The following is a 24,676-nucleotide window of genomic DNA, read 5'->3' as shown; positions in this document are numbered from 1 at the left end:
CGGGGCAGCGGGGAGAGAGAGGGCGGGGCCCGGGGCAGCGGGGAGAAGGAGTGCGCGGTCCGGGGCAGCGAGGAGAGAGAGTGCGGGGCAGCGGGGAGAAGGAGTGCGCGGCCCGGGGCAGCGGGGAGAAGGAGTGCGCGGTCCGGGGCAGCGAGGAGAGAGAGTGCGGGGCAGCGGGGAGAGGCGCGGCCCGGGGCAGCGAGGAGAGAGAGTGCGGGGCAGCGGGGAGAGATAGGGCGGGGCAGCGGGGAGAAGGAGTGCGCGGCCCGGGGCAGCGGGGAGAAGGAGTGCGCGGTCCGGGGCAGAGAGGAGAGAGAGTGCGGGGCAGCGGGGAGAAGGAGTGCGCGGCCCGGGGCAGCGAGGAGAGAGAGTGCGGGGCAGCGGGGAGAGAGAGGGCGGGGCAGCGGGGAGAAGGAGTGCGCGGCCCGGGGCAGCGGGGAGAGAGAGTGCGGGGCAGCGGGGAGAGAGAGTGCGGGGCAGCGGGGAGAGAGAGGGCGGGGCAGCGGGGAGAAGGAGTGCGCGGCCCGGGGCAGCGGGGAGAGAGAGTGCGGGGCAGCGGGGAGAGAGAGTGCGGGGCAGCGGGGAGAAGGAGTGCGGGGTCCGGGGCAGCGGGGAGAAGGAGTGCGCGGTCCGGGGCAGCGAGGAGAGAGAGTGCGGGGCAGCGGGGAGAAGGAGTGCGCGGCCCGGGGCAGCGAGGAGAGAGAGTGCGGGGCAGCGGGGAGAGAGAGGGCGGGGCAGCGGGGAGAAGGAGTGCGCGGCCCGGGGCAGCGGGGAGAGAGAGTGCGGGGCAGCGGGGAGAGAGAGTGCGGGGCAGCGGGGAGAGAGAGGGCGGGGCAGCGGGGAGAAGGAGTGCGCGGCCCGGGGCAGCGGGGAGAGAGAGGGCGGGGCAGCGGGGAGAAGGAGTGCGCAGCCCGGGGCAGCGGGGAGAGAGAGTGCGGGGCAGCGGGGAGAGAGAGTGCGGGGCAGCGGGGAGAGGGAGTGTGGGGCCCGGAGCAGCGGAGAGGGAGAGGGGCATAGGAGGGGGGGGGGGAGAAATTGTAGTGAGGGGGCAGCGAGGGAGTGCCGGGGGGGATAAGGCCTAATGTGTGTGAAGTTGCGGGGAGGTTTACAATGTTTCTTATTTACAATGTTTCTTATTTACAATGTTTCTTATTTAATGTCCCTTGTCTAGTCTGAAATAAAGTTCATTATTGGATCAGAAGAAATATAATTGTGTGTGTTATATGATTATATACATTTATATAATGTTCATGTATGTGTGTTTATAAACATTTTATTCTTTAACAAGAATTAACAGAATTATGAACTAACAGAATTATGAATCTAACCCTATATCACGCACAAAAAGTTCCGCAATGTCAATCACCCTGCGAGTCGGGTCGGTTCCGGTTACTACAAAATCAACTCAAACACTGCTTGTGAACCATTTAAAAAGAAATGATTTAAAAACATTAAAAAAGACAATTACCAGAATCAAATGTTATTGTTGACAAGAAGTATGAACTGACAGATTTATGAATCTAACCCACACAAAATGTCGCCCCACAACATTGATTACACTGCGAGTCGGGTCGGGTCAGGTAGGCTCAGGTTACTAAAATGGGCGTGGAAAAATGCCCATGATCCCCTCCATAGCGTACTACACGTCAGTCCATTGCATTTCGCAGGAGTAGCCTATCTTGCTCCGCTATAAGATATTTGATCAGCGCTGTCTCAGTTTGTCCCAGGACTCACCGATAATTCCTGGTGATGTATCTTCTTCGAGTGCAGGCAGTTAGAGCGTAGTGGTCGTGGCCGAGTGGTTAAGGCGATGGACTAGAAATCCATTGGGGTTTCCCCGCGCAGGTTCGAATCCTGCCGATTACGGCGGTAGCAGGTCCGCTGGTTTGAACCGACCTGTACATAATTTTGACGGGATGTTCACTAACTGCTGTCAGAATTAATATTCCGCGGAAATAGGTTGGTAAATATGTCCGTAGACCAAAGATTTTGGTCACCCCGGTAAGTCGATTGATTATATGCTGCGACATGGAACAAATGGCTTCGTTACTCAGCTGTATATTTGCCTAGTTGGCTCCGGTCCTGAATACTGCGGCCCAGAATATGTGCTGAGCGATAATTCACCTCTCATTCACTGAACGCCATAGAGTGTCGGCCCACACTGCTACACCTGTTCTCACTGGACATACCCGCTGAATTGTTGCGGCACCCCTGATCACAGTTGAAGTTCTCCTCCTCTCTCCGCTGAGAGTACTACAACAACCTATCCCGCTACTCCTCCTCTCTGAGTGTTGTACTTTCGGTGGCACTGGTGCCAGCTGCCTCCACCTTCAGACCGGTATCTATTTGTTTTTTCGTTTTTTGTTGTTATGTTGAAGTGTGCTTTTTTATGTTTTTGTTTAATGTTTTAATGTGGGGGAAGAGGGTACGGTAAGGCGGATACCGTCCTTCAGTCGCTTCCTGGAGAGGACGCGACTATTATTCGAGTCGCGTCCTCGCCCCCCGCCCCCCCCTCCCCCCAGCGGCCTACCTACTGGATTGGCGCGGCCTTTCCTGCCTGGACCGACCAAAGTTCCAGCAGCGGCGGGACAGCGCTGATACATCGCGGGGCTGGCGATGCCTTACCGGGGATCGCCGTCTGGAGCCCGGAGTGCTGGGCCTGCGGCACCGACATCCTGGAGCTGTGGTTCGCGGAGCTCCCAACGCGGGCGGCGATGACAAACATCGTTGGGTCCTGCGACTCTGCCCGGCTAGGCCTGCGGACTCGGGAGCTGCGGACTCCGGTGGGAGGCGGCTGATCGGGAGGTCCGGGCCGCTGAGGAGGATTTTCACCGTCGGGGTTCGGCGTCGGCGTTCCATCAGCCCGGCGAGAGGGCCTGAGCATCGGGCCGCCCGGGGTGGCGACTACGGGTGCTCGGAAGGCCCCGAACTCGGGTCAACATCTGGGAAGATCGGAGGGGAGGCTGGCTGGACTATGGTGCCTTCCTCACCTTGGTGCCATTGTGTTATGTAGTGTCGTGGACTTTCTGTGTTTGTGCTTTTTTAAAAATTTTATTTTATTTTTAATGTTTTATTATTTATTATTTATTTATTTTTATGATACTGACTGTAACGGGAAATTCATTTCGTTGTCTCTAATTGAGACAATGACAATAAATTTGAATACAATACAATATAATTATCTGTTATTTTCACACCTTACGTTCTTGTTAAACCCTTCAACATCTCGAGCTTCCCTCTTCCCTGACACTCAGTCTGAAGAGGGGCGGATCTGTACACAGGAAGCTAAGTGTTTCCAGAATTTTCTGCTTGATGAGGACCGTGGCTTCCTGACCAAGTGAACGATAAGGGGGCTTTGTATAAGGATACTTTATCCACAGAATATATGCACAGAATATAAAACAAATTACTGTATGTGTAAGCGTTGGGAGTGTTGGATGTGATCCTGTACTATATACGGGGTGGGGTGGGGTGGGTGGGGGGTCTGAATAACATTTATTTTAGAAAAAATCTTTATGGCCCTAATCTTTGATGCCGTTTATGAAAAGCAGTTCCCCAACCGTGTCCCTGGTCACCGCTTCCCAGCTCGTGAATCGACCGTTTATTGCCCATTCCGTACAGTTGTCTCTGTGGCGCAATCGGTCAGCGCGTTCGGCTGTTAACCGAAAGGTTGGTGGTTCGAGCCCACCCAGGGACGCTGGTGATCGGATATTTTTTGCTGTGCATGTCCTTGGCAGCTGAGCAAATCTGCTCTCTCCAGAGACTGGCGCTCTCTGCTGTCGCGTCAATCCGCTGATTGGGTGTCTCCCTGCGGCGTTTCACTTCCTTTCATTGAAATGTTCCTCTTTTCTATAAACAACATCTCAGGAACTGAAGAAGGGTCTCGCCCCGAAACGTCGCCTATTCCTTCTCTCCAGAGATGCTGCCTGTCCTGCTGAGTTATTTAAGCTTGTTGTGTCTATCCCTGGAACCAGCGGATTGGATTCTCTGCTGAACTGCCGCTGGACAGTTTTAAGGAGGTACAGCGAGACGTTTGGACACAAAAGGCGTCGAGAGGTATGGGGAGGGGAACAGTGGACTGTGTTGGGATGATCAGCTGAGAACATGTTGAATGGTGGTGGACACTCGTATGGCCGCGTGGCCTGCTCCAGCTATTTCAATGTCGATGTTGTTCTCACGGAGTCCGGGAGTAGCTCTGCAGAAGGGCGCAAGTTTTTCGTGTAAAGGCCCCAGGTTCAATTCCCATCACTTCCAGCTGGTGACTTTTCAAAAGTTGGGGCAAATCCCGCAAACGGTTTCTGAAGAAATTTGGACTTTAAAATGCAGACTCGACTTTGCCCCGAATCCTCGAGAACTGGGAAAGTGACGTTTCGGAGGTATAAATCCCCGTCGATTTGCCCGTTTATATTTTATTTCGTTCAATGTCGGGACCTGGGAACCAGGAGCAAGTGTACGCGACAGCAGTGAGCACAAGGATATTAACCCAGGTGTAGAAACCTGGGAACATGGCGAAGTAGTGTGACAGGGATAACAACACTGATGAGCACGCTAATAAAACGAAGAAAGACGCTGAGAAATACAAAACAAACAAGATGAGAGTTTTTGCGATGTGTAGATAGTTCGATATAGATAAATACGCAACGCACACTATAAAGGATAGAATGATTGCAGCAATCTGGAATACAATTGGAGTGATTGGAGCGGTGTGAGTGTAAAGGAGAGGCGCGGGGGGGGGGGGGGGTCCATCAGAAAGGGGCGAGTCTGGACAGACAGGTTTATTTTCCTGGAACAAAGAAAGCTGAGGCGGACCTGATCGGGATTTACCCAATAATGAGGGTCTTCGAGAGTAGAACATTATTTCCCATAACACCCCCACGGTCTAGCCGCCCGGAAGCTAGAAAGTATCAAAAGTAGTACTGTTTAGACGAATGTGGTGTATGGTATCTGGACCCTACCGCATGTAGGAGGCTGGTGGATCCAGGTACTATCACAATGTTTAAAAAATGCTGGACTAAGTGGGACCCGTTGGGTCACACGGGAGTCCCGGTCCCCCAACGTAACCCCCAAAGAGTTTCCATCGATGTAAAAATGTAGCTCTCGCGTTTGCTGCCAGACCCTCTACGTCCAGCCCCGCCCTCCATCCTCTGTTTGTCTCACGCCCACCACCACCCCCCCCCCACCCCCCCACCCCCCTTGACATTACATTAAATCGGAGAGGTTCCTGCGCAGCTCACGCTGCGGCCCGTGATGAGAGGAACAGGAAAGTATCCGGACTCAGTCCTTTCACAACACTCGGGACACCCGCCAACCGGGCTCAGTCTCTCCAGCCTGCTGACTAGGGACTTGAGGGAAGAACCCCCGCCTTCACCTGCCGGGGACTGAATGTGACTCCCGCCCACACTAATTTGGTTGTCCCGTGACGGCCCTCTGTCTTACCTCATGTTGTCCTTTGAAAGTTCCCCAACCATCTGGCTTCCCGCTGCTCTTTGCTATGTTATACTTCTATTATTTTAGCATTACTCCATCCCTATCTTCCCTTGTCAGCCAGGGTTGTCTCTTACTGCCCTTAGAATATTTCTTCCTCTTTGGAATAAAATGATCCTGCATCTTCTGGATGATGCACATACATTCCTGCCATTGCTGTTCCACCGTCATTCTTGCAGGGATCCTTTACCAGTCGACCTTGATCAGTTCCTCTCTCATGCCTACATAGTCCGTTTAACCAACTGCAACACTGACACTTTTGATTTAACCTTCTCCCTCTCAAATTGCAGATTAAACCCTATCATATTATGGTCACTTCCACCTGGCGGTTCATTTACCTTGAGTTCCCTTATTAAATCATGATTCATTAGAAAACACATAATCCAGAATTGCCTTCATTCTGGCAGGCTCCAGTACATTTGCTCTAAGAATCCATCTCGGACGCACTCTACAAAGTCCCTTTCTTGGGGTCCAGAACCAACCTGATTTTCCCACTCTACCTACATATAGAAATGTCCCTACCCATGTTTTGAGAGGTGGGGGACAATCCATCCCATGTTTTGTAATCCGGATTATGAAATTCGGTGAAAAAAAATCTATTAAAATCTCCGCTTTCCGCGAGACAGTGGGGGTGTCACTGTTCAGCGCTTGTTAAATGCCTCTATAAACATCGAATTAACATGATGTGTCATTAATTGTGTTTTGACCTTCAAGTATTACTGAAGGTGTTCACGGATAATTACTTAAAGCTGTCTGATGCGGGTACAATTACCATTTGAACTAATTCAAGTTCAAGTTCAAGTTTATTGTCATGTGTCCCTGATAGGAGAATGACATTTTTGCTTTGCTTCAGCATACAAACATAATAGGCATTGACTACAAAACACATGAATAAATAAACTGATAAAGAGCAAATAACAAATAATGGGTTATTAATGTTCAGAGTTTTGGCCGAGCCAGGTTTAATAGCCTGATATCTGTGGAGAATTAGCTATTCCTGAACCTGGTCGTTGTAGTATTCAGGCTCCTGTACCTTCTACCTGAAGGTAGCAGGGAGATGAGTGTGTGGCCAGGGCGGTGTGGGTCTTTGAAGATACTGCCAGCCGTTTTGAGACAGCGACTTCGATAAATCCCCTCGATGGAAAGAAGGTCAGAGACGATGATGGACTGGGCAGTGTTTACTACTTTTTGTAGTCTCTTCCTCTCCTGGGCACTCAAGTTGCCGAACCAAGCCACGATGCAACCGGTCAGCATGCTCTCTACTGTGCACTTGTAGAAGTTAGAGAGCGTCCTCCTTGACAAACCGACTCTCCGTAATCTTCTCAGGAAGCAGAGGCGCTGATGAACTGTCTTGATAATTGCATCAGTGTTCTCGGACCAGGAAAGATCTTCAGAGATGTGCACGCCCAGGGATTTGAAGCTCTTGACCCTTTCAACCATTGACCCGTTGATATAAACGGAACTGCGGTTCCCCATCCTACTCCTTCCAAAGTCCACAATCAGTTCCTTGGTTTTGCTGGTGTTGAGGGCCAGGTTGTTGTGCCGGCACCATATGGACAGTTTCTCGATCTCTCTTCTATACACGGACTCATTCCCATCAGTGATACGTCCCACAACAGCGGTGACGTCAGCCAACTTGATGCTGGAGTTCGCTCTATGACCGGCTACGCAGTCATGAATATAGAGTGAGTACAGCAGGGGGCTGAGCACGCAGCCTTGAGGTGCTCCCGTGCTGATTCTTATCGAGTCTGACACATTTCCACCAACACGAACAGACTGTGGTCTGTGGATGAGGAAGTCGAGGATCCAATTGCAGAGGGATGCGCAGAGACCCAGTTCTGCGAGTTAGGTAACCAGCTTGGAGGGGATGATAGTATTAAATGCCGAGCTGTAATCAATGAATAATCAGCCTGACATATGAGTTTTTGTTGTCCAAGAGGTCCAGAGTGGAGTGGAGGGCCAGCGAGATCGCATCCACCGTTGATGTGTTGTGGCGGTAAGCAAACTGCAGTTCACCCCTCCGAAGGATTTCTGACGTCGGCCTCTGTGACTGAGACTGAAATACCATCATAGCGAATGCGGGCTCGAGAAGGCACATCAGTATAGATCAAATATCAACGCACAGCTAAAAGATGAATTATCGCAGCAATCTGGATACAAGTGATTGGAGTGATTGGTAGCGCGGTGTAGGGGGTGGGGGATTGGGGGTGGGGGGGGGGGGGGGGGGGGGGTGGGGGATCCATTAAAATGGGCAGTCTTAACGGGCTCAGGTTTAAATTTTCCTGGCAAGAAGCTGCAGGTCGGTCCCTCATTTACCCTTATTCACGTTATTTAGTAGTATTTTCCTCACTCTCTCTGTCTCCCCCTCCAAGGTTGGTTTCTTCGGTTTATTGTTTAGACGAATTGTTTTGTTATTGGACCCTACCGCATGTAGGAGGCTGGTGATCCAGGTACTATCACATGTTTAAAAAATGCTGGACTAAGTGACCCGTTGGGTCACACGGAGTCCCGGTCCCCCCAACGTAACCCCCAAATAGTTTCCATCGATGTAAAAATGTAGCTCTCGCGTTTGCTGCCAGACCCTCTACGTCCAGCCCCGCCCTCCATCCTCTGTTTGTCTCACGCCCCCCCCCCCCCCCCCCCCCCCACCCCCCACCCCCTTGACGTTACATTAAATCGGAGAGGTTCCTGCGCAGCTCACGCTGCGGCCCGTGATGAGAGGAACAGGAAGTACCGACTCAGTCCTTCACAACACTCGGGACACCCGCCAACCGGGCTCAGTCTCTCCAGCCTGCTGACTAGGGACTTGAGGGAAGAACCCCCGCCTTCACCTGCCGGGGACTGAATGTGACTCCCGCCCACACTAATTTGGTTGTCCCGTGACGGCCCTCTGTCTTACCTCATGTTGTCCTTTGAAGTTCCCCAACCATCTGGCTTCCCGCTGCTCTTTGCTAGTTATACTTCTATTATTTTAGCATTACTCATCCCTATCTTCCCTTGTCAGCCAGGGTTGTCTCTTACTGCCCTTAGAATATTTCTTCCTCTTTGGAATAAAATGATCCTGCATCTTCTGGATGATGCACATACATTCCTGCCATTGCTGTTCCACCGTCATTCTTGCAGGGATCCTTTACCAGTCGACCTTGATCAGTTCCTCTCTCATGCCTACATAGTCCGTTTAACCAACTGCAACACTGACACTTTTGATTTAACCTTCTCCCTCTCAAATTGCAGATTAAACCCTATCATATTATGGTCACTTCCACCTGGCGGTTCATTTACCTTGAGTTCCCTTATTAAATCATGATTCATTAGAAAACACATAATCCAGAATTGCCTTCATTCTGGCAGGCTCCAGTACATTTGCTCTAAGAATCCATCTCGGACGCACTCTACAAAGTCCCTTTCTTGGGGTCCAGAACCAACCTGATTTTCCCACTCTACCTACATATAGAAATGTCCCTACCCATGTTTTGAGAGGTGGGGGACAATCCATCCCATGTTTTGTAATCCGGATTATGAAATTCGGTGAAAAAAAATCTATTAAATCTCCGCTTTCCGCGAGACAGTGGGGGTGTCACTGTTCAGCGCTTGTTAAATGCCTCTATAAACATCGAATTAACATGATGTGTCATTAATTGTGTTTTGACCTTCAAGTATCACTGAAGGTGTTCACGGATAATTACTTAAAGCTGTCTGATGCGGGTACAATTACCATTTGAACTAATTCAAGTTCAAGTTCAAGTTTATTGTCATGTGTCCCTGATAGGAGAATGACATTTTTGCTTTGCTTCAGCATACAAACATAATAGGCATTGACTACAAAACACATGAATAAATAAACTGATAAAGAGCAAATAACAAATAATGGGTTATTAATGTTCAGAGTTTTGGCCGAGCCAGGTTTAATAGCCTGATATCTGTGGAGAATTAGCTATTCCTGAACCTGGTCGTTGTAGTATTCAGGCTCCTGTACCTTCTACCTGAAGGTAGCAGGGAGATGAGTGTGTGGCCAGGGCGGTGTGGGTCTTTGAAGATACTGCCAGCCGTTTTGAGACAGCGACTTCGATAAATCCCCTCGATGGAAAGAAGGTCAGAGACGATGATGGACTGGGCAGTGTTTACTACTTTTTGTAGTCTCTTCCTCTCCTGGGCACTCAAGTTGCCGAACCAAGCCACGATGCAACCGGTCAGCATGCTCTCTACTGTGCACTTGTAGAAGTTAGAGAGAGTCTCCTTGACAAACCGACTCTCCGTAATCTTCTCAGGAAGCAGAGGCGCTGATGAACTGTCTTGATAATTGCATCAGTGTTCTCGGACCAGGAAAGATCTTCAGAGATGTGCACGCCCAGGGATTTGAAGCTCTTGACCCTTTCAACCATTGACCCGTTGATATAAACGGAACTGCGGTTCCCCATCCTACTCCTTCCAAAGTCCACAATCAGTTCCTTGGTTTTGCTGGTGTTGAGGGCCAGGTTGTTGTGCCGGCACCATATGGACAGTTTCTCGATCTCTCTTCTATACACGGACTCATTCCCATCAGTGATACGTCCCACAACAGCGGTGACGTCAGCCAACTTGATGCTGTGAGTTCGCTCTATGACCGGCTACGCAGTCATGAATATAGAGTGAGTACAGCAGGGGGCTGAGCACGCAGCCTTGAGGTGCTCCCGTGCTGATTCTTATCGAGTCTGACACATTTCCACCAACACGAACAGACTGTGGTCTGTGGATGAGGAAGTCGAGGATCCAATTGCAGAGGGATGCGCAGAGACCCAGTTCTGCGAGTTAGGTAACCAGCTTGGAGGGGATGATAGTATTAAATGCCGAGCTGTAATCAATGAATACAGCCTGACATATGAGTTTTTGTTGTCCAAGAGGTCCAGAGTGGAGTGGAGGGCCAGCGAGATCGCATCCACCGTTGATGTGTTGTGGCGGTAAGCAAACTGCAGTTCACCCCTCCGAAGGATTTCCTGACGTCGGCCTCTGTGACTGAGACTGAAATACCATCATAGCGAATGCGGGCTCGAGAAGGCACATCAGTATTCTCCCTATCAAAGCGTGCGTGAAACGCATTGAGCTCGTCAGGGAGTGATGTTTCCGCCGACATTCGAGCTGCCTCCTGGTTTCGCCTTGTAGGAGGTGATTGCATTCAGGCCCCGCCACAGCTGCCGAACATCCAATAATTTCTATGTTGGGGGGCGGATCTGTACACAGGAAGCTAAGTGTTTGCAGAATTGTCTGCATTATGAGGACCGTGACATCCTGCCCAAGTGAACGTTAAGGGGGCTTGGTATAAGGATACGTTATGTACAGAATATAAAACCAATTACTGTATGTGTAAGCGTTGAGAATGTTGGATGTGATCCTCTACTATATGGGGGGGGGGGGGGGGGGGGGGGGGGGGGGGGGTGGGTGGTCTGAATAACATTTATTTTAGAAAACAATCTTCCTGGACCAAATCTTTGATGCCGTTTATGAAAAGCAGTTTCCCAACCGTGCCCCAGGTCACCACTTCCCAGCTCGAGAATGATCCGTTGATGCCCCTTTCCGTCCAGTTGTCTCTGTGGCGCAATCGGTCAGCGCGTTCGGCTGTTAACCGAAAAGTTGGTGGTTCGAGCCCACCCAGGGAGGCTGGCGATCTGATATTTTTTCCTGTGCATGTCCTTGGCAGCTGAGCAAATCTGCTCTCTCCAGAGGCTGGCTCTCTCTGCTGTCGCCTCAATCCGCTGATTGCGTGTCTCCAGTGCTTCTACGCAGCGGCGGTGGAAAGCATCTTGTCCGGGAACATTACCATCTGGTGTGGGAATTGCTCTGCCAAGGACAAGAAGGCTTTGCAGAGAGTAGTGCGTTCCGCCGAACACACTAGGGGAACTTCACTTGCCCCCCTGCAGGAACTATACATCAGGAGGTGCAACTCCAGAACCAACAATATTATGAGAGACCCCTTCCACCCCTGCAACGGACTGTTCCAGTTGCTACGGTCAGGCAAACGCCTCCGTTGCCATGCAGTGAGAACGGAGAGGTTGAGAAGGAGTTTCTTCCCAGAGGTCATTCGGACTGTAAACGCATATCTCACCAGGGACTATACTGAACGTTTTTCCTTCCATTATTAATTATGTAAAATAATATGTGTGTGTTATGACTGTGTCTATAGTTTGTTTGGTTGTTTGGTTGTTTGTCTTTTTGCACAAAAGACCGCGAGCATTGCCACTTTCTTTCACTGCACATCTCGTATGTGTATGTGACAAATAAACTTGACTTGACTTGACTTGACTTCTTGCGGCATCTCGTTTCCTTTCATTCAAATATTCCTCTTTTCAATAAACAACATCCCAGGAACTGAAGAAGGGTCTCGACCCGAAACGTCGCCTATTCCTTCTCTCCAGAGACGCTGCCTGTCCTGCTGAGTTATTTAAGCTTGTTGTGTCTATCCCTGGAGCCAGCGGATTGGATTCTCTGCTTAACTGCCGCTGGACAGTTTTAAGACGGTACAGCGAGACGTGTGGACACTGAAGTGAACTGTGTTGGGATGAGCAGCTCAGATCATGTTGAATGCTGGTGGAAACTGGTGTGGCCGCGTGGCCTGCTCCAGCTATTTTCAATGTCGATGTTCTTCTCACGGAGTCCGGGATGTAGCTTTGCAGAATGGCGCACGTTTTGCGTGTTTAAGGCCCCAGGTTCAATCCCCGTCACTTCCACCTGGTGACTTTACAAAAGTTGGGAAAAATCCCGCAAACGGTGTCTGAAGAAATTCGGACTTTAAAATGCAGACTTGATTTTGCCCGGAATCCTAGAGAAATGGGAAAGTGAGGTTTCGGAGGTATAAATCCTCGTCGATTTGCCCGTTTATATTTTATTTCGTTCAATGTCAGGACATGGGAACCGGGAGCAAGTATACGCGACAGCAGTGAGCACAAGGATGTTAACCCAGGTGTAAAAACCTGGGAACATGGCGAAGTAGTGAGACAGGGATAACAACACCGATGAGCACACCAAGAAAATGAAGAAAGACAGTGAGAAAGACAAAAGGGGAAGGGAGCACTCCCACCCCCTCCTCTTCATCCTCCCTCTTCTTTCCCTTCTGCTCCTACCCTCTCCAATCGCTCCCTCACCTATTTCTGCTACTCCTTTCCCTTACCCTATATCTCCCTCCCTCCCTCCAAAACTCTTCTCCCCTCCCATATCCCTCTACCCCCCCCCACACTCCTCGCCTCCCCCTATCCCCCCACTATCCCTCCTGATCTTCCCCACGGCCCTCCTCTTCCTATAATCTCCACTCCCTACCTCCCCCACTCCCCATCCTCTGCCTCTATCCCCACTCCTACCCACTCTCCATCCTCATCTCCCTCTTCTTTCCCTTCTCCTCCTCCTCCGCTCCTCCAATCCCTCACCTATCCCTCCCTCTCCTAACCCCTATCCTCAGTCATTCCCTCCCTCCCTCCATAACTCTCCCCTCCCTACCCCCTCCCTACCCCCTTCCTATCCTTCCCCCCCCCCCCCCCCCCCCACACTTTCCAAAAGTGAACAATGAGAAATTAAACATTTTGCAAAGAACTGTGGAGCTCCATCCAGCGCGGCCTGTCGGCTTCGGAACTCGCGGTCTTCGGTAAATAAGCGGCCGGTAAATAAGCTTCCAGGTTTCCCAAAGCTGTGAGGTTTCTCTCGACGCCTGAGCATCATCATCCGGCGAGAACGACCTGGAACATCGGGCCCCGTAGCGGCGATTGCGGAGGCCAAAATAAGCCCGACTATGCGTGGACATGGGGATGGGGACTGGACTTTATGCCTTCCTCATAATCGAAACCATTGTGGGGGGATGTTTTTTATGTTTAAATCTCTTTATTATTGTCATTTCTGTATTCTTTTTTCATGTGCTGCAATGGCAATAAGCTTTTCACTAATAAATTCAGTTTGAAACTTTGAACCTTTGATATTCCACCATTCACCCGTTCCCCCAACGCAATATTCCACCACTCATCCATAGCCCCTAACTGCGCAGGCGTGGCTTATTTCCCTTCTTACCCGAGCACTCCCTCCCCCTCCTCTTCATGTGTGGGAGGGGAGGAAGGAAAGGTGGGAGGGAAGTTGGGTGCGTGGCCGGGGGTGGGGTGAGAGGGAGGTGGGGTGTGTGTGGACCGGGTGGTGTCGGAGGGGGGGAGATTGTTGTGTGGGGGGAGAGGGGTCGTGGGGGTGGGGTGTGTGTGGCGGCGTGAAGTGGGGTGGGGGGTGGGGGCAGGTGTGTATGTGGGCGGGAGGGGTGTAGGGGGAAATGGGATGTGGGAGGGGAGGGGTGTGTTGGGGAGTGTGTGTGTGTGTGGGAGGGATGTGTGTATGGGCGGGGTGGTATGGGGTGTGTGGGCGGGGTGTGTGTGTGTGTGTGCGTGTGTGTGTGTGTGTGTGTGTGTGTGTGTGTGTGTGTGTGTGTGTGTGTGTGTGTGTGTGTGTGTGTGTGTGTGTGTGTGGGGGGGGGGGGGGTTGTGTGGGGGTGGGGTGTGTGTGGGGGGGGGGGTGGTTGTGGGGGGGGGGTGGTGGTTGTGGGGGGGGGGGGGGGGGGGGTGGGGGGGGGGTGTGGGGGGGCGGGCATGCTGTGGGGGGCTTGTGTGTGGGGGGAATTGGGGGACGGGGAGGGAGATATACATCCAGCCAAAGTTTGCAAGGAGAAACCGCGAGAATGTTACTATATTACACTATATTCATATATATACCATGATATTACTATATTACACTATATTCAACCACGACAGAATCGCGGAATTGGGCCATTCAGCCCACAGTCTACATTGCCATTCAATCATGGTGGGCACATATTTCCCTCTCAAACCCATTCTCGTGGTTTCTCCCTGTAAGCTTTGGCGTCAATCCTAATCAATTATCTGTTAATCTCCGCCTTAAAAATACCCAATGTTTTGTCCACCACAGCTGTCTGCGGCGCTGAATTCCAGAGATTCACCACCTTCTGACGAAATTAATTCCTCCTCATCTCCTTTCCAAAGGTATTTCCTTTTATTCTGAGTCTATGTCCTCTTGCTCCAGAGTGTTCCATTAGTGGACACAACCTCTCTACTTCCGCTCTATCCAGGCCTTTCCCTGTGCCGGCGTTCTCCAGCTTTGGTTTAGTATCAGTACTACTGCCGCGACACTGCAATCAGCGCTGTCTCAGTTTGTCCCAGGACTCACCGATAATTTCTGGTGATTTATCTTCTTCGAGCGCATGGAGTTGGAGCCTAGTGGTCGTGGCCGAGTGGTTAAGGCGATGGACTAGAAATCCTTTGGGGTTTCCCCGCGCAGGTTCGAATCCTGCCGATTACGGCGGTAGCAGGTCCGCTGGTTTGACCCGACCTGTGCATAATTTTGACGGGATGTTCACTAACAGAATTAATATTGCGCGGAAATAGGTTAGTAAATATGTCCGTAGCGCAAAGATTTTGGTCACCCCGGTAAGTCGATTGATTATCTGCGCGACATGGAACAAATGGCTTCGTTACTTTGCTGTATATTTGCCTAGTTGGCTCCGGTCCTGAATACTGCGGCCCAGAATATGTGCTGAGCGATTGTTCACCTCTCATTCACTGAACGCCATAGAGTGTCGGCCCACACTGCTACACCTGTTCTCACTGGACATACCCGGTGGATTGTTGCGGCACCCCCGACCACATGTGAAGTGCTCCTCCTCTCTCCGCTGAGAGTACTACAACAACCTCTCCCGCTGCTCCTCCACTCTGATTATCTGTTGTTTTCACACCTTACATTCTTGTTCAACCCTTCAACATCTCGAGCTTCCCTCTCCCCTGACTATCAGTCTGAAGAAGGGTGTCTACCCAAAACGTCGCCCATTCCTTCTCTACAGAAATGTTGCCTGTCCCGCACAGTTCCTGCAGCATTTTGTGTCGACCACATGCGTACCCTTTCTCGGGTTGGGGGCGGATCTGTACACAGGAAGCTAAGTGCTTCCAGAATTTTCTGCTTGATGAGGACCGTGGCTTCCTGACCAAGTGAACGGTAAGGGGGGTTGGTATAAGGATACTTTATTCACAGAATATAAAACAAATGACTGTATGTGTAAGCGTTGGGAATGTTGGATGTGATCCTGTACTATATACGGGGTGGGGGTGGGGTGGGGTGGGTGGGGAAGTCTGAATAACATTGATTTTAGAAAAATCTTTCTGGCCCAAATCTTTGATGCCGCTTATGAAAAGCAGTTTCCCAACCGTGTCCCTGGTCACCGCTTCCCAGCTCGGGAATCGTCCGTTTAGTGTCCTTTCCGTCCAGTTGTCTCTGTGACGCAATCGGTCAGCGCGTTCGGCTGTTAACTGAAAGGTTGGTGGTTCGAGCCCACCCAGGGACGCTGGTGATCGGATATGTTTTGCTGTGCATGTCCTTGGCAGCTGAGCAAATCTGCTCTCTCCAGACGCTCGCGCTCTCTGCTGTCGCCTCAATCCGCTGATTGGGTGTCTCCCTGCGGCGTCTCACTTCCTTTCATTGAAATGTTCTTCTTTTCTAGAAACAACATACCAGGAACTGAAGAAGGGTCTCGACCCGAAACGTCGCCTATTCCATCTCTCCAGAGATGTTGCCTGTCCTGCTGATTTATTTAAGCGTTTTATGTCTATCCCTGGAACTAGCGGATTGGATTCTCTGCTGAACTGCCGTTGTACAGTTTTAAGAAGGTACAGCGAGACGTTTGGACACAAAAGTCAACAGTGTGCAAAGCACACTATAAAGGATAGAATGATGGCATCAATCTGGAATACAATTGGAGCGATTGGAGCGGTGTGAGTGTAAAGGAGAGGCGCGGGGGGGGGGGGTGATCCACCAGAAAGGGGCGAGTCTGGACAGATAGGTTTATTTTCCTGGAACAAAGGAAGCTGAGGCGGACCTGATCGGGATTGACCCAATTATGAGGGTCTTCGAGAGTAGAAAATTATTTCCCATAACACCCCCACAGTCTAGCCACCCGGAAGCTAGAAAGTATCAAAAGTAGTACTGCTTACACGAATGTGGTGTATGATATCTGGATCCTACCGCATGTAGGAGGCTGGTGGATCCAGGTACTATCACAATGTTTAAGAAATGCTGGACGAAGTGGGACACGTTGGGTCCCCCCCCCCCTTGACATTACATTAAAGCGGAGAGGTTCCTGCGCAGATCGCGCTGCGGCCCATGATGAGAGGAACAGGAAAGTGTCCGGACTCAGTCCATTCACAACAGGCGGGATACCCGCCAACCGGGCTCAGTCTCTCCAGCCTGCTGACTCGGGACTTGAGGGAAGAAGTGGGCCTTCACCTGCCGGGGACTGAATGTGACTCCCGCCCACGCTAATTTGGTTGCCCGTTGACGGCCCTCTGTCTTACCTCATGTTGTCCTTTGAAAGTTACCCAACCCTATGGCTTCCCGCTGCTCTTTGCTATGTTATACTCCTATTATTTTAGTATTATTTCATCCCTATCTTCCCTTGTCAGCCAGGGTTGCCTCTTACTGCCCTTAGAATATTTCTTCCTCTTTGGAATAAAATGATCCTGCATCTTATGGATGATGCACAGAAATTCCTGCCATTGCTGTACCACCGTCATTCTTGCAGGGATCCTTTACCTGTCGACCTTGATCATTAATCACCTGACTGGCAGAGGTCGGCTGTGGGGAACGGCTGAATGGGAGCGACGCACGCTAGCTTGCTCCTCTTTCCAGGCCTTCGCCGCGGAGCTTCGCAAGGTGTTCGGTGAGGTTTCGATGGGTCCGTACGCTGCGGGAGGTCTGCTGGGGTTGAGCCAGGGGAACCAGAGCGTCGCTGATTTCGCCATCGACTTTCGCACCAGGGCCAGTCAGAGTGATTGGAACGCCCCGGCCCAGTGTGACGCTTTCTTGCTGGGCTTGAATGACTATATCAAGGATGAGTTGGTGCCCCACAACCTTCCTTCTTCTCTGGATGGGCTTATCGAGCTAACGACCCGTCTGGACCGACGCATCCTGGCGAGACGTCGGGAGAAGCGACAGGGACAGGCGGACCGCCAGCTATCCACCCAAGCTCGTTTTCCTCCGGAGACTGGACTACCCTCGTCGGGGCAACCGTCGGGGCAACCGTCGAGGCAACCCGAACCCATGCAGGTGGGTTGCACCAGTCTCACCCCCGAGGAACGGGAACGTCGGCGTCGGGGGAACATCTGTCTCCACTGTGTCCTGGCGGGTCATTACATCTCCAAGTGTCCAGTAAAAGCCCAGACCAGTAGCGGAGGAATTACTGGTGAGTCGAACCTCTGAACTTTCCTCTGCCCGACGCTCTCTTTGTCATGCCCGTCTGCTGTTGTCTGATGGTTCTCACACCCTCGCCACCTTCAAAGACTCTGGTTGTGACATTAATCTTATGGACAAGGAACTAGCCCGCCTGCTTGGCATCAGTTGTGTTCCCCTGCCTGAACCTGTTCCCGCCAACTCCCTCGACGGCCAACTCCTGGGGACTGTTTCTCACCAGGCGGTCCCAGTGCGCATGCTCCTGTCTGGTACTCACCATGAGACCATCCAGTTCCACATCCTGCAGTCTCCCCGTCTTCCCCTCATCCTGGGTTAACCCTGGCTTCGGCGACACAACTTAAACATCAACTGGAGGACGGGGGTCATCTTGGGTTGGAGCCCTTCCTGCCACCAAGTGTGCCTGAAGCAAGCCTCAGCTCCTCAACCGGCCACCTGCTCCAGTTCTGCTCCAGGTCTGACGGGGGTCCCAGCCGAGTACCATGACTTTGGGGAGGTTTTTAGCAAGTCTAGGGCCACCTCCCTTCCTCCTCATTGACCCTATGACTGCGCCATAGACCTCCTGCCTGGTTCCGCTCCTCCTAGGGATCGCCTTTATTCCCTGTCCGCCCCTGAGAGAGGCGCCATGGAGAAATACATAAACGACTACTTGGCTGCTGGTCTCATCCGTCCCTCCTCGTCTCCTGCTGGGGCTGGGTTCTTCTTCGTGGAGAAGAAGGACAAATCTCTGCGTCCCTGCATAGATTACAGGGGGCTAAACGGCATCACGGTGAAGAATCGCTACCCTCTCCCACTCATCTCCTCTGCTTTCCAGCTCCTGGAGGGGCCACCATCTTTTCGAATTTGGATCTACGCAACGCCTACCACTTGGTCCGCATCAAAGAGGGAGATGAGTGGAAGACCGCCTTCAACACTCCCACGGGACATTTTGAATACCTGGTGATGCCCTTGGTCAATGACGTTCTCAGAGACATGTTGAACAAGTACGTGTTCGTCTATATTGATGACATCCTCATCTTTTCACGGACCAAGGAGGAACACGTACACCACGTCCAGGCAGTTCTACATCGGCTCCTGGAGAACTCGCTCTTCGTTAAATCTGAGAAGTGCGAGTTTCACTCCCGGTCAGTCTCCTTACTAGGATACATCGTTGGCCAAGGGAACATCAAGATGGACCCCGCCAAGGTCTCTGCTATCACCACCTGGCCTGTTCCTGACTCCCGCAAGCAGCTCCAAAGGTTCCTGGGGTTCGCCAATTTTTACCGACGGTTCATCCGTGGCTGCAGTACTGTGGCCGCACCCCTCACGGCACTCACCTCCTCCAAGGTTCCGTTCCGGTGGTCTGCCGCGGCCGACGAAGCTTTTCAGACACTCAAGACACGGTTTACATCGACCTCCTTCCTCCATGTTCCGGACTCAGAGAGACAGTTCGTGGTGGAGGTGGACGCCTCCGACGTGGGGGTGGGAGCTGTTCTGTCCCAGCGGGCTGCCGGGGACCAGAAGCTCCATCCATGCGCCTTCTTCTCCCGACGCCTGACCCCTGCTGAGAGGAATTATGACATTGGCAACCGAGAACTGTTGGCGGTTAAGTTGGCGTTGGAGGAATGGCGTCACTGGCTGGACGGAACCGAGCAACCTTTCTTGGTTTGGACGGACCACAAGAACCTTGAATACCTCCAGTCAGCCAAGAGGCTCAACTCTCGTCAGGCCCGCTGGTCTCTCTTCCTCACCCGCTTCAACTTCTCCCTCTCCTACCGACCTGGGTCCCGCAACGTGAAGCCCGATGCCCTCTCTCGACAGTTCTTGGCGAAGGAGGAGCCTGCCTCTGGCCCCAGCACCATCCTCCCGTCCTCGCGCAGGGTTGCCTCCCTCACCTGGGAATTGGAGGAGAGGGTCAAGGCGGCCTTGGAGAACCAGCCGGGACCCAGCGCATGCCCTCCTGATCGGCTGTTTTTGGTTTCTACCCTGCGGTTCGACGTCCTTCAGTGGGCCCACAGCTCTCGACTCACCTGTCATCCCGGCATTCAGCGGACCAAGGAGATGGTGCTACGGAGGTTCTGGTGGACATCGCTGGAGGGGGACACTCGGGAGTTTGTCAACGCCTGTCCCGTTTGCAACCAGCACAAGGTCTCACACCAAGCTCCTGCGGGTCATCTGTTTCCACTGCCTGTACCCCATCGACCATGGTCCCACATCTCACTGGACTTCGTTACCGGCCTGCCCCCATCCAGTGGTCACACCACCATCCTGACCGTGGTCGATAGATTTAGCAAGATGGCTCACTTCGTGCCTCTGCCCACGCTTCCGTCAGCCAACGAGACTGCCGAGCTCATGTTACTCCACGTCTTCAGGCTCCATGGTCTCCCCGTCGATGTGGTCTCCGACCGGGGACCCCAGTTTGCCTCTGTGTTCTGGAGGGAGTTCTGCACGCTTGTGGGGGGGCCACCGTGAGTCTGACGTCCGGATTTCATCCCCAGTCCAACGGCCAAACCGAAAGAAAGAATCAGGAGATGGAGACGGCGCTGCGGTGTACGGTGTCCAAGCATCCCTCCTCCTGGTCCCAGCAGTTGTTGTGGGTGAAGTACGCCCACAACACCCTGACAAGCTCGGCCACTGGGCTCTCCCCTGTCCAGTGTGCCTACGGGTTCCAGCCTCCACTGTTCCCGGCGCTGGAGAAAGTGGTTTCCTGCCCGTCCGCCCAGGCCTTCATTCGTCGCTGCCGCAGGACGTGGCCCAAGCCGGGGCGGCTCTTCTCCGCTCCGTGGACCGTAACGCCACGGCTGCCAACCGTCACGGCACCCAGGCCCCCACCTACCTCGCGGGCCAGAAGGTGTGGCTGTCGACCCGGGACCTTCCCTTGAGGGTGGAGTCCAAGAAGTTGGCACCCAAGTTCATCGGTCCCTTTGAGATCCAGAAGGTCATCAACCCAGCGGCTGTGAGGCTCAAGTTGCCTCGTTCCATGCGGGTCCATCCTACGTTCCACGTGTCCAGAGTAAAGCCAGTCCGGGAGAGCTCCCTGGTCCCCGCAGTCCCTCCTCCTCCACCTCCTCGTCTCATCGACGGAGGCCCCGCCTTTACGGTGCACCGCCTCCTGCGCTCCCGCCGTCGCGGGAGGGGTCTCCAATACCTCGTCGATTGGGCGGGTTACGGTCCAGAGGAGAGGTCCTGGGTTCCTGCTCGACACATCCTGGACGCCTCCCTCATCAGGGAGTTTCACCGGCGTCATCCCGACCAGCTGTCCAAGTCCGCCACTCCTAGAGGGGTCGCCGCCCCTGAGACTCTGTCCCCTCTTCCGTCTGAGGCGCCCAGTGACGACGAGACGGAGCTTTCCTCCGATGCTATGGAGGAGGATGCGGACATGGATGGCTCGGACGAATATTAGCCCTCCTCCGGTCCCTCTCCTCCCACGCAACTCTGCGTGGGATTGGGTTTATTTTCTTTATTGTTTTTTTTGTTTGTTTTGGGACGTCAGGAGCCGTCCCTTGAGGGCGGGGGGGGTTCTGTCACAGTCTGCCTTCTCCTCATTCTCATCCACTTCACCTCCCAGTACTTTTCCACCGGTCCCTCCTTCTCCTCAACTGCCTGCCTGCCACTCCCCTCTCATCAGCCCAACTCTCCTCACCTGTTGCACTCAGTTGCCTCTGATCACCAATTAACCCGGTATATAGACTCTCCTCACCGTTCACATAGTGCAAGATTGTTCTCAGCATTCATGCAAGACTCTCCAGCGATTTCCCGACTTCCTGCCTGGCTTCGACACTCCTTTCGTCTGTCCCTCGCTGGTTTGTTTGCATCGTGTGTTGGATCTCCTGGTTACCGGACTTTCCGCTACCCCGACTACGTCCCCTGCCTGCCCATCTTCGGAACCCTCGCTCAATCCTGAGCCTCTGTGTGAGTACGGTGTACCCATTCCTGTGTTACTATTCTGTGTTACAGTATCGTAATACAGTTCGTTACCAACTATACCTGCCTGATTCTGTGCGGCTATTGCGTCCAAGCTATACCCGTTACAATAATAGGCATTGACTACAAAACGCATGAATAAATAAACTGATAAAGAGCAAATAACAAATAATGGGTTATTAATGTTCAGAGTTTTGTCCGAGCCAGGTTTAATAGCCTGATGTCTGTAGAGAAGTAGCTATTCCTGAACCTGGTCGTTGTAGTCTTCAGGCTCCTGTACCTTCTACCTGAAGGTAGCAGGGAGATGAGTGTGTGGCCAGGATGGTGTGGATCTTTGATGATACTGCCAGCCTTTTTGAGGCAGCGACTTCCCTAAATCCCCTCGATAGAAGGAAGTTCAGAGCCGATGATGGACTGGGCAGTGTTTACTACTTTTTGTAATCTCTTCCTCTCCTGGGCACTCGTTGCCGAACCAAGCCACGATGCAACCGCTCAGCATGCTCTCTATTGTGCACCTGTAGAAGTTAGAGAGAGTCCTCCTTGACAAACCGACTCTCCGTAACCTTCTCAGGAAGTAGAGGCGCTGATGAGCTGCCTTGATAATTGCATCAGTGTTCTCGGACCAGGAAAGATCTTCAGAGATGTGCACGTCCAGGAATTTGAAGCTCTTGACCCTTTCAACCATTGACCCGTTGATATAAACGGAACTGTGGGTCCCCATCCTACTCCTTCCAAAGTCCACAATCAGTTCCTTGATTTTGCTGGTGTTGAGGGCCAGGTTATTGTGCTGGCACCATATGGACAGTTGCTCAATCTCTCTTCTATACTCGGACTCATTCCCATCAGTGATACGTCCCACAACAGTGGTGACGTCAGCCAACTTGATGCTGGAGTTTCAGTTCGAGACTGAAATACCACCACAGGGGCTCGAGAAGGCACATCAGTATTCTCCCTATCAAAGCGTGCGTAAAACGCATTGAGCTCGTCACGGAGTGATGTTTCGCCGACATTCAAGCTGCCTCCTGGTTTCGCCTTGTAGGATGTGATTGCATTCAGGCCCCTCCACAGCTGCCGAACATCCAACAATTGGATATATTGGTGGATGGGAAAGATTAAACGGGTATCGGATTTAAACTGGTCAGCTCATTAAGGGCTCAGGTCGAAAGGGTTTCCTGGCTGGCTTGCAGGTAAGTCCCTCATTCTTATTCACGTTATTTAGTATGTTTTTTTCCCCATCTCTCTCTGTCTCGGCCCTCCAAGGTTGGTTCTTCTGTTTGCCTTTATTAGCTTCAATTGAATATGTTTAAGTGTTATTTATCACTTGTAGCTTTTGAAAGATTCAAGCGGTTATCAGACGATTTCTAAGGGCTGATTCGACCCATTCGCGGGGGCTTTCATCGACCGATGCAGTTTAAAATCAAACTGCTGCGTCGAGGCGATAGAGGCTCCCGATGTTGAAGCCCTGCGCGGGCACCAAGAAAGTGAGTCCCTCCCCCCAAATTGTGTCACCTCCTCACATATTTTGATAGCGATTTTCAACGAATCTGCCTGGCCTGGTGTGTGTTTCCGGCGCTCTCCAGCTTTGGTTTAGGATCAGTACTACTGCCGTGACACTGCAATCAGCGCTCTCAGTTTGTCCCAGCACTCACCGAATTTTTCTGGTGAATTATCTTCTTCGAGCGCAGGCATTTGGAGCGCAGTGGTCGTGGCCGTGTGGTTAAGGCGATGGCCTAGAAATCCATTGTGGTTTCACCGCGTAGGTTCGAATCCTGCCGGTTACGGTGGTAGCATGGTCCGCTCGTTTGAACCGACCTGTGCATAATTTTGACGGGATGTTCACGAACTGCTGTCAGAATTAATATTCCGCGGAAATAGGTTAGTAAATATGTCCGTAGCGCAAATATTTTGGTCACGCCGGTAAGTCGATTGATTATCTGCTGCGACATGGAAAAAATGGCTTCGTTACTCAGCTGTATATTTGCCTAGTTGGCTCCGGTCCTGAATACTGCGGCCCAGAGTATGTGCTGAGCGATAATTCACCTCTCATTCACTGAACGCCAGAGAGTGTCGTCCCACACTGCCACACTTGTGCTCACTGGACATACCCGGTGAATTGTTGCGGCACCCCCGATCACATGTGAAGTACGTGTGAAGTCCGCTGAGAATACGACAACAACCTCACCCACGGCTCCTCCTCTCTGATTATCTGTTGTTTTCACACCTTACATTCTTGTTCAACCCTTCAACATCTCGAGCTTCCCTGTCCCCTGACTATCAGTCTGAAGAAGGGTCTCTACCCAAACCGTCACCCATTCCTTCTCTCCAGAAATGTTGCCTGTCCCGCACAGTTCCTGCAGCATTTTGTGTCGACCACATGCGTACCCTTTCTCGGGTTGGGGGCGGATCTGTACACAAGAAGCTAAGTGTTTGCAGAATTGTCTGCATGATGAGGACCATCACTTCCTGACCAAGTGAACGTTAAGGGGGCTTGGTATAAGGATACATTATCCTCAGAATATAAAACAAATTACTGTATGTGTAAGCGTTGAGAATGTTGGATGTGATCCTGCACTATATGGGTGGTCTGAATAACATTTATTTTAGAAACAATCTTCCTGGACCAAATCTTTGATGCCGTTTATGAAAAGCAATTTCCCATCGTGTCCCAGGTCACCGCTTCCCAGCTCGGGAATGATCCATTTATTCCCCTTTCCGACCAGTTGTCTCTGTGGCGCAATCGGTTAGCGCGTTCGGCTGTTAACCGAAAGGTTGGTGGTTCGAGCCCACCCAGGGACGCTGGCGATCTGATATTTTTTCCTGTGCTTGTCCTTGGCAGCTGAGCAAATCTGCTCTCTCCAGAGGCTGGCGCTCTCTGCTGTCGCCACACTCCGCTGATTGGGTGTCTTCTTGCGGCGTCTCGTTTCGTTTCATTCAATTGTTCCTCTTTTCAATAAACAACATCCCAGGAACTGAAGAAGGGTCTCGACCCGAAACGTCGCATATTCCTTCTCTCCAGAGATGCTGCATGGCCTGCAGAGTTATT

General features: G+C 52.0%; 6 non-coding genes across 6 annotated transcripts; all 6 read left to right on the top strand.

Annotated features, from left to right (window-relative positions):
• The first annotated feature begins 1,784 nt into the window (after positions 1–1,784).
• Positions 1,785–1,866, top strand: trnas-aga. Its single transcript has one exon. It is a non-coding gene; the product is annotated as a tRNA-Ser (tRNA).
• A 1,757-nt stretch (positions 1,867–3,623) lies between these two features.
• trnan-guu lies at positions 3,624–3,697 on the top strand. The gene has a single exon. It is a non-coding gene; the product is annotated as a tRNA-Asn (tRNA).
• Positions 3,698–11,044: 7,347 nt separating this feature from the next.
• On the top strand, positions 11,045–11,118 carry trnan-guu. Its single transcript has one exon. It is a non-coding gene; the product is annotated as a tRNA-Asn (tRNA).
• Positions 11,119–14,714: 3,596 nt separating this feature from the next.
• Positions 14,715–14,796, top strand: trnas-aga. Its single transcript has one exon. It is a non-coding gene; the product is annotated as a tRNA-Ser (tRNA).
• A 962-nt stretch (positions 14,797–15,758) lies between these two features.
• On the top strand, positions 15,759–15,832 carry trnan-guu. Its single transcript has one exon. It is a non-coding gene; the product is annotated as a tRNA-Asn (tRNA).
• An 8,523-nt stretch (positions 15,833–24,355) lies between these two features.
• trnan-guu lies at positions 24,356–24,429 on the top strand. The gene has a single exon. It is a non-coding gene; the product is annotated as a tRNA-Asn (tRNA).
• Positions 24,430–24,676: the final 247 nt, after the last annotated feature.

Source organism: Amblyraja radiata, chromosome 37, assembly GCF_010909765.2.
Source record: "Amblyraja radiata isolate CabotCenter1 chromosome 37, sAmbRad1.1.pri, whole genome shotgun sequence".
NCBI lineage: Eukaryota > Metazoa > Chordata > Chondrichthyes > Rajiformes > Rajidae > Amblyraja > Amblyraja radiata.
The sequence above is the reverse complement of the archived record's forward strand: the minus strand, read 5'-3'. Positions and strand labels throughout refer to the sequence as shown.